The following is a 13,771-nucleotide window of genomic DNA, read 5'->3' on the forward strand; positions in this document are numbered from 1 at the left end:
TCAGAAATTTAAGAAAATTGTGTTTCCTTAAGTTTTGCATATCTTTTGTTATTCCATGTAAATTCCCTTCTTTTTCATATGATTAAAGAAAAGTTATGAAAAAAATAAGAGAGAAATGAGAGAAAATAAGATCTTATGAAAAATTATGAATGATCTTTATCTGTTTTGTGCTTACTGTAATTTCTTATTGTTTATCTCTCTATATACATATTCTGAGATATCTTCTCAGACCTGCTGAATCAATCTGTGAGGAGTAAGTTTAACTAATCACTCAGATGAACCTAAAATTGGTTCATCTACAGGAATAACCAACATAAGAGAGTAGTCATGGTAGTCTCAAAATTAGAGAAGACTTCCCAATTATTCTCATTATGTCAAAGAGAGAATATGAGCAGGTACTTCAAGTATCCGAACTTCATATGATTAGATTCTGCAAAAGCATTTTAAATAGAAAAAATACATAGAAGAAAGGTTAAGACAAAACTTCCCCAGGATAAAATGGATCCCATATTTTCACCAGATGCCTTTACTTAGGAAAAAGAAATGTTAAAGAATTGTAACAGTATCCAACCTGGAAAACAAAATACAGAAATTTTCACCACTAAGCCTGAGCTCTGTACAACTCTGATTTAGTGTTTTTTCAAGCCTTACACAGCAGTCTCTATTTTTAAAATATTTATAAGTAACCCATTTTGTAGGAAAACACCTAACTTTCATCATAAGAATTATGACACTTTATACTTTTATTCCAGCCTAACTTTTATACTCTATTTTCTACCATTTGGCAACTTATACCCTACGCTCTAGTCAAAAAAATCTCATTTACAATCACTTAAACATATTGTGTTGGTTCTCAAGTCCAGGATGTTCCTTCTGCCTGGTATGCCCCTGACCTTCTCTCCACGTGGAACATTCCTACTGACATTCAAAACCTAATTCCAAACCCCCTCATTGTTGGCATTCTCTTTAATATCCCCTAGCAGGGTTAGTGACTCCAAGTTCTGTTTTACAAAGTTACATTTTTATGATCTATTTATTTAATAGCCTCTCCCTATTTGATTGTAATGAGTTGTTTATGCATCTCTCACACTCTCTTTTGAGTTCCTCTGGCCTTTATTTTTTCTTTTATCTCTTACCCATAAGCACAGTGCTTGCCCCATAGTACGTGCTCAACGTGTTGGCTGAGTGAAAAAAGACACCTTTTAGCTCTAATCATTTGTGAAATTTCATTTAAAATGACATCAGATTACCCTTTGTTTCCTAACTTAATTTCTAGTACTATAGAATATACACTCAGAACACTGTCAGTGGCCTACAGAAACAGTGTTCTCACTGGACTTCATGCATATAGTCAACCCCCTTATAACTTCCTCTGGCATACAACAGCCAGACACGTTATTAAAAAAAAAAGATGTACCAACCCCTCACCTATTGGAAAACTTCCAGAAGCTCTCCATTCCTTATTGTATCTTTTCTACTTGATTTTTCAAATACCTCTGTCTTACTTCATCTATTCAGAACTGGCTTTTCTACCTTTGCTTTCATTTTCAATTTCATTCATATCATTATCTGCACTTACCCATAGAACCTAAGCATATTTAAGTTTCTTATGCAAGTTTCCTCACTAGAGGTCAAAGGGGCAAGGACTATTGTGATAAAATATTAAATAAATAGATGACAGGACTTTGTTCTATTGGTCTGGGAAAATTACTACCTGAAACAAAAGCATTCTGGAAACTGAAGGGATCAGACCAGTCAGCTTTGTTTACTTCAGACTCAAATCAATGTCTTGTCTTTACCTGAGCTCTGGTTACATTTAGAAAAAAGTACTGTAAATACAGTGAATGAGCAGGGCCACTATCTGAGACGTGTCTGGGTCCTTAGTATAGTTACTGGGGGAATGGTAAGCATTGGTCAATGTTTGCTGATTGATAACTCAACAGATCTGGTTAAGCCTCACCATCAGAATTCCAGATTTTTTAACAAGCTTCTCAGTCTTTTCAACCCAAAGAAAAAACTAAAGAAAACCAGATGACAAGAATTTCAAATTGTAAAATATCCCGATTGTCAAATTTAAATAGGGATAGCCTGTGCAATGGAGAGGCTGGCTGGTGCCAATTTCACATTTTGTTCTCTAGTGTCTGGACGAAGCCTGCTCTGCCAGTGAGCTGACAGGTCAAGAGCACTCCAGCTTCCACAGACACCCGAGAACTTTCTATTTTTCATGGTCTTCCTACCTTACCTAAGGGAAGGACTATATTCACAATGAAAAGAGTTATGATTCATCACCAGTAGAGAGATTCTTCCACTTTCTGGGTGCCCACATTAAAAGTCTGGTATAGTCAACACTCCCTCTAACATAGATCATGTATTGAAATGAGAAAACTATCACCTAATATGGCCAGAGAGGTGAAGGGACTTGGCCCAGCTGAGCCCAGGAGACACCTCTAATTCAAAACCTCAACCATTTAACGTAGTGATTGTGATCAAGGAGACTTACAGCACATAAGAGATTCAAAAAGCATATTAATCCACCTCTGGCAACACTGCCAGTTTAAAAGAATGATTAACCTGCTCTCCCACTTGATTCAACCTGGCTATGTATTATACCACTCTAAATGCTAGCAGACTCTATGCTTATGGCTTCCATTAGGTAGCACTTAGTATACATGAAAACTTTCTTCAAGAAGTAATTACTTTTGAAACCATAAACATTTCAGTTGGGAAAAGTGAAAAACAAAGGAGGTGCAAGTAAAGGGAAGTAGGAAAAAATAAGAAAATACCCTCAAATATAAACATGTTGATTCAAAAAGTAATTTAATGGGGATTTAAATGATACTAGGTGAGCATTTATTCTGTTTCTGCTTTAAATAAAGCATTCTGTTCTATTTGTTAGGTGTTGTACTTGTTTAGTATCTAATGTCTGTTAAAAACCTCTCGAAAGAGATGTATTCATTCTGGTATCCTAAGCACCTATCTGGATGAAAAGCACAAGCAATGGGAAGTCATGGGGCATAATGGACCTTGCAAAGGCTCTGAAATCCATCTCTTACTTATGGTCTTTGAGACTCAGCCTCCTCCTCTATGTAGTGTTCATAAAACTTAGTGGAGATAGAACACTAGGGACACAGAAGGTCAAAGGAGGTATTTACTACGACTTTCCAAATATCTTCCTTTAGGAAAACAAATATATTTTATTTGCAATGAGGCTTTCTTGTGAATTTTATTCTTCTAAAGAAGAATATTTTTAGTGAACAATTGATTCATTTGCTTCCCTGTGCTACTTTATTGACAACACTCAGGTAGGGGTGGTTTTCTCTCAAGCAGTTACCTCCATGTGATTTGTATATCAGACCTTCCTAAAAGCATGTTTTCCTGCTCTTTCGTTCCACCCCATCCCAGCTCTACTTCAAATATTGTGATCCTCTATTAAAATGCACAGAACCCTGGGAAAATAAGGAGAAGCAAAATGTTTGTCACTGCCAGCTCTGGTATGCATATATCAGAGGCTAAATTATAACTGATGAAGACAGAAATGGGACCCATATCTGTCTGACTTCAGAAACCAGAAGTGTAGCTACTACAAGCTGATCAATTGGAATTTAGATCAAGGCCTAGAGTGGAGAGGAGTCTTCTGATCAGAAGGGGAAAGTAAACAAAGGGCAGCATTTAATTATTTAATAATAAGTAAGAGAATGACTAGGGTGTTTTTACAGAACAGGATATAATATTGAAATAAAATCCCCCAAAGTGACACAGAAACATAATGCAATCCTCTTAAGCTACAACCCTTCCTAAACCAAACCATACCATTCTCTTCACAAAGCCTGGAAAGTCAAAAGAAAGGGTATACTGATCTGCATCACACTGGCATTAGAAGCAGATCTAGTTTTAATGAAGTTTTACTTCATGGATTGAAGTTTCCCCCAAAAAAGGGTAAGCTTTTTTCTCAAGAAACATCACTGTGTAATAATCAAGGAGCCAGGGATGGTGGTATTAATTGTTCTAAATACAGGGATTTGTTTTGCAGAAAGGAGTACCAATCAGAAAGAGAACTGACCAATAATTACTTAACAAAACTGCTTCAGAAGTAGATTTCTAAATCTACTTTTAGATTGATAGTTAGAAAAATCTTACTAAGCTTATTCATTTAGAGGAAATCTGTGCAAGCCTCTGAAACCAAGAGGTATTGTATCAAAAGAGATAAGGTCACTAGACACTTATGTAAGACTTCTTCCTCAAATGGCCACCATATAGTCATTTCTGACTATTACATTACCAAGAAGTAACAATGCACCTTTAGGAAACTAGTATGAAAGAAAAACATAATAAATTTTTTTGCAGGTGACTCTTTGATCTCATAGGTGTGTGTTAATTTTCCAAAGTTGGGACTGGATCCTGCCTTTACAAAATGCTCCTTGAAATATCACATTGAAAATCTTCTCTTTTACTCCTTATTGTAAACACTGTATATGTTTTTAAGAAGACCAATAAAAAATATGGACTATGGGGCTTCCCTGGTGGCACAGTGGTTGAGAGTCCGCCTGCTGATGCAGGGGACATGGGTTCGTGCCCTGGTCTGGGAAGATCCCACATGCCACGGAGCAGCTGGGCCCGTGAGCAAGGGCCTCTGAGACTGAGTGTGCGGAGCCTGTGCTCCACAAGGGGAGAGGCCACAGCAGTGAGAGGCTCGTGTACTGCAAAAAAAAAAAAAAAAAAAAAAAAAATATATATATATATATATATATATATAGAGAGAGAGAGAGAGAGAGAGAGAGACAGAGAGAGACAGAGAGAGACAGAGAGAGACAGAGAGAGAGAGAGACTATGAAATTATTTTTCCAGTAGTGAAATTGTGGAGAATACATCTTGCATTTCTACTGTATTCCCGCAAAAAGAGGAAGTTCTTTTCCACAAAGGCTCTCATCAATGTTAACTCTGGGAGAGAAGTATTTGTAGTTGTCTCATGCTTTGTGGTGAGAGACTCACACTTTTTCCCCTGTCTCTATTGTGGGAAACAGGGCACACTTTGGGCTGAGAATTCATGCTGTGGTCGGAAAAGAAAGAAACAAAAAATACCCTCATTAACACTGTTCTTTAACAAGTTCAGCGAATGGGCTTCAGGCATTCTAAACAGCAGCAATTAAAAAATAACTTTAGATTTCATACATTTCTTCCAGTAGGATGAAAAGCTGAGGTATGTTAACTTTAATTTTATGGTTTGGGTGAATACCGAGTTCGATTACTCCCTGTCAAAGCAGAAATCGGCCTCTTACAGGGAATAAGTGCTAATTAAGCAAAACAGAGTAAGCATGTTATATGAAGTATATTTGATTCTTTCCTGTGCACTTTGGCTGCACAAGCTCTAACCACAGTTTCCGGAGGGACCATCAGTGCTCCCTAAGAATGCCAATGCAGTGATCCGTCCAGTTAGTGGGGTGCAGAGACCAGTCAGAATGCTGATGCTTTCCACAAAGGAGATGGGGCTAGGGAGGCAAATGCAATCAGGGAGTATTAGCTCTGTCTTGTGTGCCTGCTACAAAACCGTGTCCTCTCAAGACTGCTCTATCCCTTCTTTGCTTTATACGTGTAAGTTTGTATATGTAAGCTTTACAAGTCTCTCCTAAGAGAAAACTGAAAATGCCCAGGAAAAAGACAAAACTGCTTCAACAGAGAAAGGTCTCTCTGTTCCAGTTGAAGAGGATATGGAGTTAATAACAGGAAACATCCATCCCCTGAAACTGTATGAAACATGGATGCTTCCACAATTTACTCAAGGTCTCACTGACCAGGCTATAAGTAATTTTAATTATTATTTATGATTATGGTTGATAAAAAGTCTCAGTGGTATGCTAAAAATCTTTAACACTTGTTGACCTTTTTTCTTGATAGCTTTCCTCCTCCCAGGCTCCAGCCAACAGTAGCAGTAACAGATATCCAGATCTTAAGAGGATAGAAGTATAATGGTGCGCTGAATATGGAAAGGAAGAACCAGTAATGGTTCCTATACATTCATAACGCGAATCAGCATCAAACTAAGCTTCCCCAACAAGAAGCTGACAGCAAATAGTTTCTCCTCTTAATGAATTGAGGAAACAACTTTGAAGTTATCCGTAGCCACCGCTTCTGAAGCGACCAGTAGCTTTGCAACTATTAGTTTACTTGTATTAGATTAATTTATATTAGAGTTTATTTAATGCAATTGCTCACAAATTTTAAACCATTTTGTAGAGTAGTGTTCTGTATCTGTTTAAATGAAATGCTTTCCTAAGCTCAAAATCAGTGTTTTTATGTTGTGTAAATTATGAAATTACTGTGGAATATCTGGTAAACTTGATAGGAAACCCCAGATGTCAGCACTTTGCTGGGCAAGATTTAAAGTGGCCCACACCATTAGCCCTCATCAGGAGCAGTAGCAGTGGGCTAAGTCATAAGGGCACGCCCATCCATTACACTCACCCAGGATACTGTGAGTGAGAAACAAAGGGCAGTCAGACAGGGACCTCTCTGCTCAGATTCCACTGCCAAGAAATGGCCTAAGTCAGCTCTTGTTGTTGAAGAAAATAACCCTTAAGGAATCAGACTGAATCCTATTTTAAGTTTTAGAGGAAGAAGGGTACTATTTAAACATTGATGAAATGTGCCTCTCTTTTTTTATCAGCATAGAAATTTATTTGAATTCAAAAGAATATGGTTATATTTAGCATAGTGTAATAATTATCTAAAGCACATATCATCGTTGGCTCTGAAACAGTTCTAAAGATGTCATTCTTTTGAAGTCAAAAAATATGCAGTAAAAATGGAGAAGGAAGCAAAAATATGAAAAAAACAAGTTTGCTGAGTATGGGAAGTTGTTACAAGAGGGGCACAACAAGATAATGTAACAGAGTCCAAATTACATAACATGCAGCAAGGAGTTCTCTTGCTTTAACAACTCCTAGAAAATAAACCAGTAATCTCAATGCAAGAATATCACCACTGGGTTATTTAACAGGACAAATTTTCTGAGGGACACAGGTAGTAATTCACTATACTTCCCCTTTCTCTAATATCTTTTCTCACACCAATTTCTTTTCTTTCCTCGAGGATAGATTTTATCCTGTTGAAAACAATTTTAGTTTTATTTGTAAAGTGGAGTAAATAATATCCTGAGTGAAGTAGGCAGCGTTTTAGCTGAAGATGCTCAGGAATCAAACTTTTGAAAAAGGCCAATCAGCTAGCTAGCTAGCAGTTACCATCAGTGGCTTGCAGAAAAAAAAAATTACAGATGATATGTTTGCTAAATCGATAAAAAGAATAAGCAGTTTAGAATGGGTGAAAAATCCCAGGATCTATTGTGACCTAGACCAGAGGTGCCTAACCTTTTTGGAACCAGGGACCGGTTTCCTGGAAGCAAATTTTTCCAGGGAGGGGGGGCGGGGTGTGTGAGGTTCAGGCGGTAATGTGAGCCATAGGGAGCAGCAGATGAAGCTTAGCTGGCTTGCTTGCGACTCACCTCCTGCTGTGCAGCCCGGTTCCTAAGAGGCTGTGGACTGGTACCCGTCCAAGGCCAAGCGGTTGGGGACCCCTGACCTAGACACTCAAAAGCAGACAGTTGACCTCTGATTAAGCCTATTTTCCTGTGGAGTGAGCCATAAGAGGCTGCAAGACACAGTTTGGTTTCAATGTTTCAGTGTTCACAGCCAGAGGGCAAACTCAGAATGTCTCCTCCTCTTGCAAAAACTGAACCACGGATGAGAAGTCTTTTTTTTTTGAGTAGCCCTTCACGCACAACATCCCTGCAGATCTGATGGGCTTGACTGCCCAGAAGGACTGGGCTCTTCGTGCTGGTAGCAGAGTCTCATGCTAATCCCAGATCCTTAGCCATGAGTGTTGCTCCGAATCCGCCCTGATAGTAATTAGCCAAGGGAACTCCATCCATCACCCCAGGTACAGGATTATAAGTGTCACTTGACCAACATTGTCCTGAGCTCGTATTTAGGATTTTAGCCAAGAGTTTTGGGTCAAACCCTAACCTGAGTCCCAGATTCATAGCTTCAGCAGTTCCAATCCTACTAATAGCTAACAGCAAGTTTTTGCAGATCTTCGAAGCCTGGCCAGTCCCAACAGCTCCACGATGTACCACATGGGAGCCCATGCACCACAGCAGCTCAACCCCTCCCATCCTAAGTGTGAGGTTGCCAGATCGAGCCATTCCCACACTACCAGAAACAGGGGCATCCGTGAAAACCGCTCCCATTTTCTCAACTTCTTTGGCCAATTCTCTGAAAACCATAGGATCAACAGTACTGGAATCTATTAATAGTGAGTCTTTCTTCACTTTTTTTTGAATTCCATTTGCTCCACAATAAGCTTCTAGTGCATTGATGCATTGTAATAATTCTGTCACCTTTTTCGGCTACATCCCCTGCAGAAGACACTACCGGGTTCATCTGCATCTAGAAGCTCTTTGCATGAATCAGGGAACACATCAACAACAGTGAGTGGCTAGCCATGTTTCATGAGCTCTTTTGCCACTGGACTCCCCACGTTGCCCACTCCAATGAATCCAACTGGAGTCTTGGAAGCTACTGACCTAGAACACAGTGCTGCAAGGCTGGCCACCACTGGCTGCTGCAGACGACTCCCTGTACCGGAGGCCGGAGGTGACTCCACGGAGATGGAAGGAGGCTGCCACGCTGCCCGCGCCCCTCCTTCCCACGGTGACCTCCTCGACTCCCGGCTCACCCACTGGCTGCTATAGGGTGCGTGATGCGGAGGGCCGGCTCGGCTGTGGCGATTCTTAATACCTCTTTGGTACTAGGTTACACATACAATTTCACCTAGTGAGCGATTTAACAGAAGGAATTTTTTTCTACGGCATTTTTGTGGCACAGCAGATAGAAGCGAGGTCACTATTTCTTTGAAAAACTGAATTAAAAATTTATAGAAAGTCATGATTCATTCTACAAATATGCTGAGTCAAAGAAACGTGAAAATTGATGCGATGGAGGAAGAGCGCTAGACTTCCCTGATGCTCAACTGGCACCTTTCTTCTGGTGTCAGAACATGGTTGTGTAACTCCTTTAATCCCAGTGGATTTTCCAAAAATTCCAGAATCTTCAGATTTTGGTAGCCCCTGTTTACTGCCTTTGCCCCCCCCATGCCAAACCCCACCCCACCCCGCACACATTTATTTTTTACCAGTTGTCCTCCGGGGTGTTTTTCTTTATATAGTTATTGCAGCAGTTTGTTAGACTACTGACCCCCAGTGCAAATGCCCCTCCCCCCGTTTTCTCACCCTGTGTAGTTTTGTTCACCTTGACCTGGGCTTGGTCACGTGACTTGCTTTGGCCCAGTGGCATATCAAGAGCTGAAGCTTGGAGAGTACTCGTGCTTTAGGGCTTGTCCTCATGGAAACCTGACATGTTAGGAAGCCTGGCTAACCTAGTGGAGACCAGGCACAGGCCACAGCCAGCACCAATGGCCAGACATGTGAAAGCAACCAGCCCCAGTCCAGCAACCAGATGATGGCAGCCTCAGTAGTCACCTCAGGTGAAAGCAAGATAGATCCACCCAGGAGATCCCAGCCCATTCTGCTGATTCACAAATTGTGAGGAGATAAAGTGCCTGCTGTTTTAAACCACCAAGCTTAGAAGTAGTTCATCACACAGGAAGCGATATAACTATCTTCACTGTTAGATTATCTTCCCATTTTATACCATGTTTCCCCTCAAACGACTGTTCCTTTATCCAAGATTCTAGAAAAGAAATAACAACTGATGAGGCTGATAGAGCCTTAACATTTTTTATAAGTTTTGCAAACTTTTAAAATAACTAGGTTAATAAGATCAATATTTATTTGATCACAAAATTATTTTCTTCAGTTGCCTTAAGAAGTAATGCAGAATTGTACTAAGTTTATACATTTGGAGGCTCTAAAAATGTGTTATTCCTTGGATTCAAGTCCTAGTGTACTTTATGTGGGCATTCACGTTTGCAAAATGATTCCAGGAAAGTTGCGATTTCATTTTACAACTTTGGCCTAAGGAGTCTTATGATATTTTACCTGAGAAAAATAACACATTAATTCCACTTTCAGCTATTAAACCCATGGCTTCCTGTATTTTCTAAATTCCCTATCAGTGAAGAAGACTATGTATAGCATACAAGACTGTCATGATTAGGAGGAAGGTAGTACAGAAAGAGCCCATCAAATTAGGCATTGCCCAGTCATGTCAGTATACTAACGTGGCGAGCCACAGGCAGCCTGAAGCCTGGAAAAAAGACAGATACAATGTAATGATTATCCTAAGGATCTGGATAATGATTCCTATGATTTTGTTTTAAATATTAATGGCAGAGGATTCTGGGGAAATGGTGGTGGCTACAGAGAAGATTTTTATCCCTGAATATGCCACCCCTCCCCTAAATACACAACCCCCCACCCCCACAAAGAAGAAAGAAAAGCATCGAGGATAGCAAGATCAAAAACCCACAGAGAACATCTACAACAAGGTGTCCACATGAACTGCAACATACAGCCAGGTAGGAACAAATCAACAACAGGAAAAAGACCTACATATGTGTATCCCAAGGTGTGTGGGAGGAAGATGAGGGAAGGACTCTCTCTCTCTTTCAGGAGAGCCAAAGGTTACTATGGTTCACGAACTCACTGAGATTGAAAAACTCACTGAGAACAGCGGCAGACACCGGGATTGAATGTTGCAGGCTCCACTTTGCAGCTGAGTGCAAGAACTTTGCAATGTTCTGAGGATGCCAAGTGTTCTGGGGTCTGTGAAACCTTGACACCTATCAAACCAAAGCACCATTCCAGAACAAATCCCCATACTCAACAAGGACAGGAAAGAGGAGGCCTGGGTAAATGGGCATAGGAGGGCCGAGGAGGAAGACTTTAGAAATTTTAAGGTCATTTTTAAAAATTATGTTGTGGGGCTTCCCTGGTGGCACAGTGGTTGAGAGTCCACCTGCCGATGCAGGGGATACGGGGTTCGTGCCCCGGTCTGGGAAGATCCCACATGCCACGGAGCGGCTGGGTCCGTGCGCCATGGCCGCTGAGCCTGCGCACCCAGAGCCTGTGCTCCGCAACGGGAGAGGCCACAGCAGTGAGAAGCCCGCATACTGCAAAAAATAAATAAATAAATAAATAAATAAAATTATGTTGTGAAAATAATAGAAGATAGTGAGCCCTGGAGTTCTGAAGCTAGTAATTATATTCTGATCTATGTTTCCCTCCTAAAGTGGAAACTTATTTCATTTAAAAATGAGTGACAGAAGAGTATTCCATTCACATCCTGTAGAAAATCAGTGAGAAAAAAAAAGAAAAAAGAAGGGTGAAAAGAAAGTTTCAGCAAATCCTGAAAATGTGACAGAAAGACACGTCCACAGAACAAATGAAATTTATTGCCTGATATTGTGGAAAAAGTAAAAGAAATTTTAAAAGGAATAGAAACTGGTTTTAAGAAAAACATAAAAGAAATTAGAAAAATTCAGAAATGAAGTGATTGGAGAATAGCTAGATTTGAAAAGGTGAAAAATTCAGTAAGTTATTTGTTTAAAAAAATCATGTCTCGAGAGAAGGTTAAACTAGAAGGAACACAAGTTTGAATAAACACAGTGGATAATGTCTCCTTGGAGAAACAGCTGATTTCAAATCCAGCATAAGAAACGAACAAGATGTTCCTGTTACATCTTGTCATACAAGACAGCTGGGAAGACTTCAAAGACTACTGTGGTTGTGTGGAAAGGACTCAGGAGCCAACTTGAACAGGATCCGTGAACCTAAGAGGGGACAATCTCTGCATCGATATTTATAAAAACCTCACTGAAAACAACAACAAAGAAAGAAAATACCTCATTAGTCATCTTTGGAAGAGTCAACCTTTCTCTCTCTTGTTTTTTCTTTTTTTGTAAAACTGGTAAATAAAATAAAAGAAACATTTATTCTTCCTTTCCTAATTAAACTGTAACTCAGGGCAACCAAGTAGTTGATGAAATAATGTTCTAGCTAGTAAATGAATAATAATCTAGTTAGTAGAATATCACCAATTTGGTACCCTTAATAAATTAATGGATCTAGACATTGATCATTAATGGCTGCAACGTCACAGTAAGACAGACACTTTATAGTTCCTTTTGGAATTCATCAATATTATCTATGAAGTAAACTTGACAAAAAAATCACACCTGAATTATGTCAGTGCTCTAGATCTATCTACCAACTGACAGTAAATACATGGGCCAAAGGAGCATGATAAATATATAAGCAGAAAGGGGATGCAATCAGCATAATCCAGACAGTTGGGAACCCTACTGGATGAATGCTTTGAATTCAATGACAAATACTTGCAAGAAAAATGAGCAAATTGAGCTCTTTTAAACCTATACTTTAAAAGAAATTGTGTTTGGATCAGCAATCAAATAAATAATGGTTATTAAAATAAAAATACATTTATAGGACAATCAAGGAAACATGAACTGACTGGCTATTTGTTGATATTAAGGAATCATTATTATTTGCGGATGTGTGATAATGACATAGTTGAGCTTAAAAAGGGCAGTTCTTGCATTTTAGAAATATGTATACTGACGTTTTCACTGAGAAAAAGAAATCTGGGATTTGCTTTAAAATTGCTGGGGATTATGGTGGTAGTAGTAAGAGAGGGTATAGAGAAAATATATTGGCCTGAAATTGATATTTGATGAGAACAATTGATGAAAGTTTCTACTTCTTTCTTTTTACTTCTGTAGATGTTTGAAATTTTCCATACTAAAACATGTTTTATAAATGTAGATGGCTTGCAATTTGCTCTTCTGAGCTCTCAGAAGGCAAAAAGCCATTCTTAAATTAGGAGCTTTCTTCTCTAGCCAAGAATTCTAATGATAATTTTGTCCCAACTGGCCAGTGCACTCAGATTGCTCTGAGATCTGTTGGTGGAAAAAAAAATCAGCACAAACAATAAAGAGGCTCTTTAGTCTTAGAAGAAAACAACAAAGAGTAAAGGCTGCTGCTAGGTCTGGGGCAATAGTGTAGTTACCAGTATAAGACAAAATATTAGTTTCTTCCAAAATCCACTTGTTACTACTGTGTATACTTTTGCAGCAAAGTATCTTTTCTACATTGTCAGCATTAAAATAAATTTACTATTTAGGTAGCATTTAAATTATCATATACTCAAAGCCTAGAAAGAATCCCCTAGGCTGAAATGACATTAAATCTTATTTTGGCCATTGCAGTGTATTCTCCAGTCTTACTTGCTTTGTCTATCACTGTCGTAAAAAGGTGTGAGGAGATCTGCCAATATTAATGCCAGGATTCAAAATGAGTTCTTTGTAGCTTGCTTCCTTCAGGATCTTCTGCCCTCAGACCCATGTATTTACTTAATGCCTCAGATTATTGTATATGTCACATCTTTCCAACTAGAAGACAAGCTCCTTTAAGGGCAGTGACTAGTCTCATCAACATCGAATTTACTCCAACACCAGTGCTTTCAAAATGTGTGTTGCTTAGTATATGTCTGATCGTAAGAAGTTATAGAAACAATTCTACTCTAACTAAATAATAATGATACTATTACTACTATTTCTACTACTACTGCTAATAAAATGTATGAAATAGAGTATAAATGGGAAAATAAAGATCACACTGGAAATCCCAGACTATAAAATCAATGAGCCCAAAGCCACTGGCCAATCCATCGACTGTAAAGAGTTACTTGTGAATTGGTCAACATTTAAATGCATAATTGAGAGAAGGGTTAAAACAAATTTT

At 39.0% G+C, this 13,771-nt stretch overlaps 1 pseudogene across 1 annotated transcript in view; it reads right to left on the bottom strand.

Moving 5' to 3' along the window:
- Positions 1–7,695: 7,695 nt before the first annotated feature.
- Positions 7,696–13,771, bottom strand: part of LOC307048614 (3-hydroxyisobutyrate dehydrogenase, mitochondrial-like) — a 28,761-nt pseudogene continuing 22,685 nt past the window's right edge. The window contains exon 4 of the transcript in view: positions 7,696–8,737. The product of the transcript in view is annotated as a 3-hydroxyisobutyrate dehydrogenase, mitochondrial-like (transcript). The remainder of the gene's footprint in view (positions 8,738–13,771) is intronic.

The sequence above is a fragment of the Hyperoodon ampullatus genome (genome assembly GCF_949752795.1).
Source record: "Hyperoodon ampullatus genome assembly, chromosome: 2".
In the NCBI taxonomy this organism is placed as follows: domain Eukaryota; kingdom Metazoa; phylum Chordata; class Mammalia; order Artiodactyla; family Ziphiidae; genus Hyperoodon; species Hyperoodon ampullatus.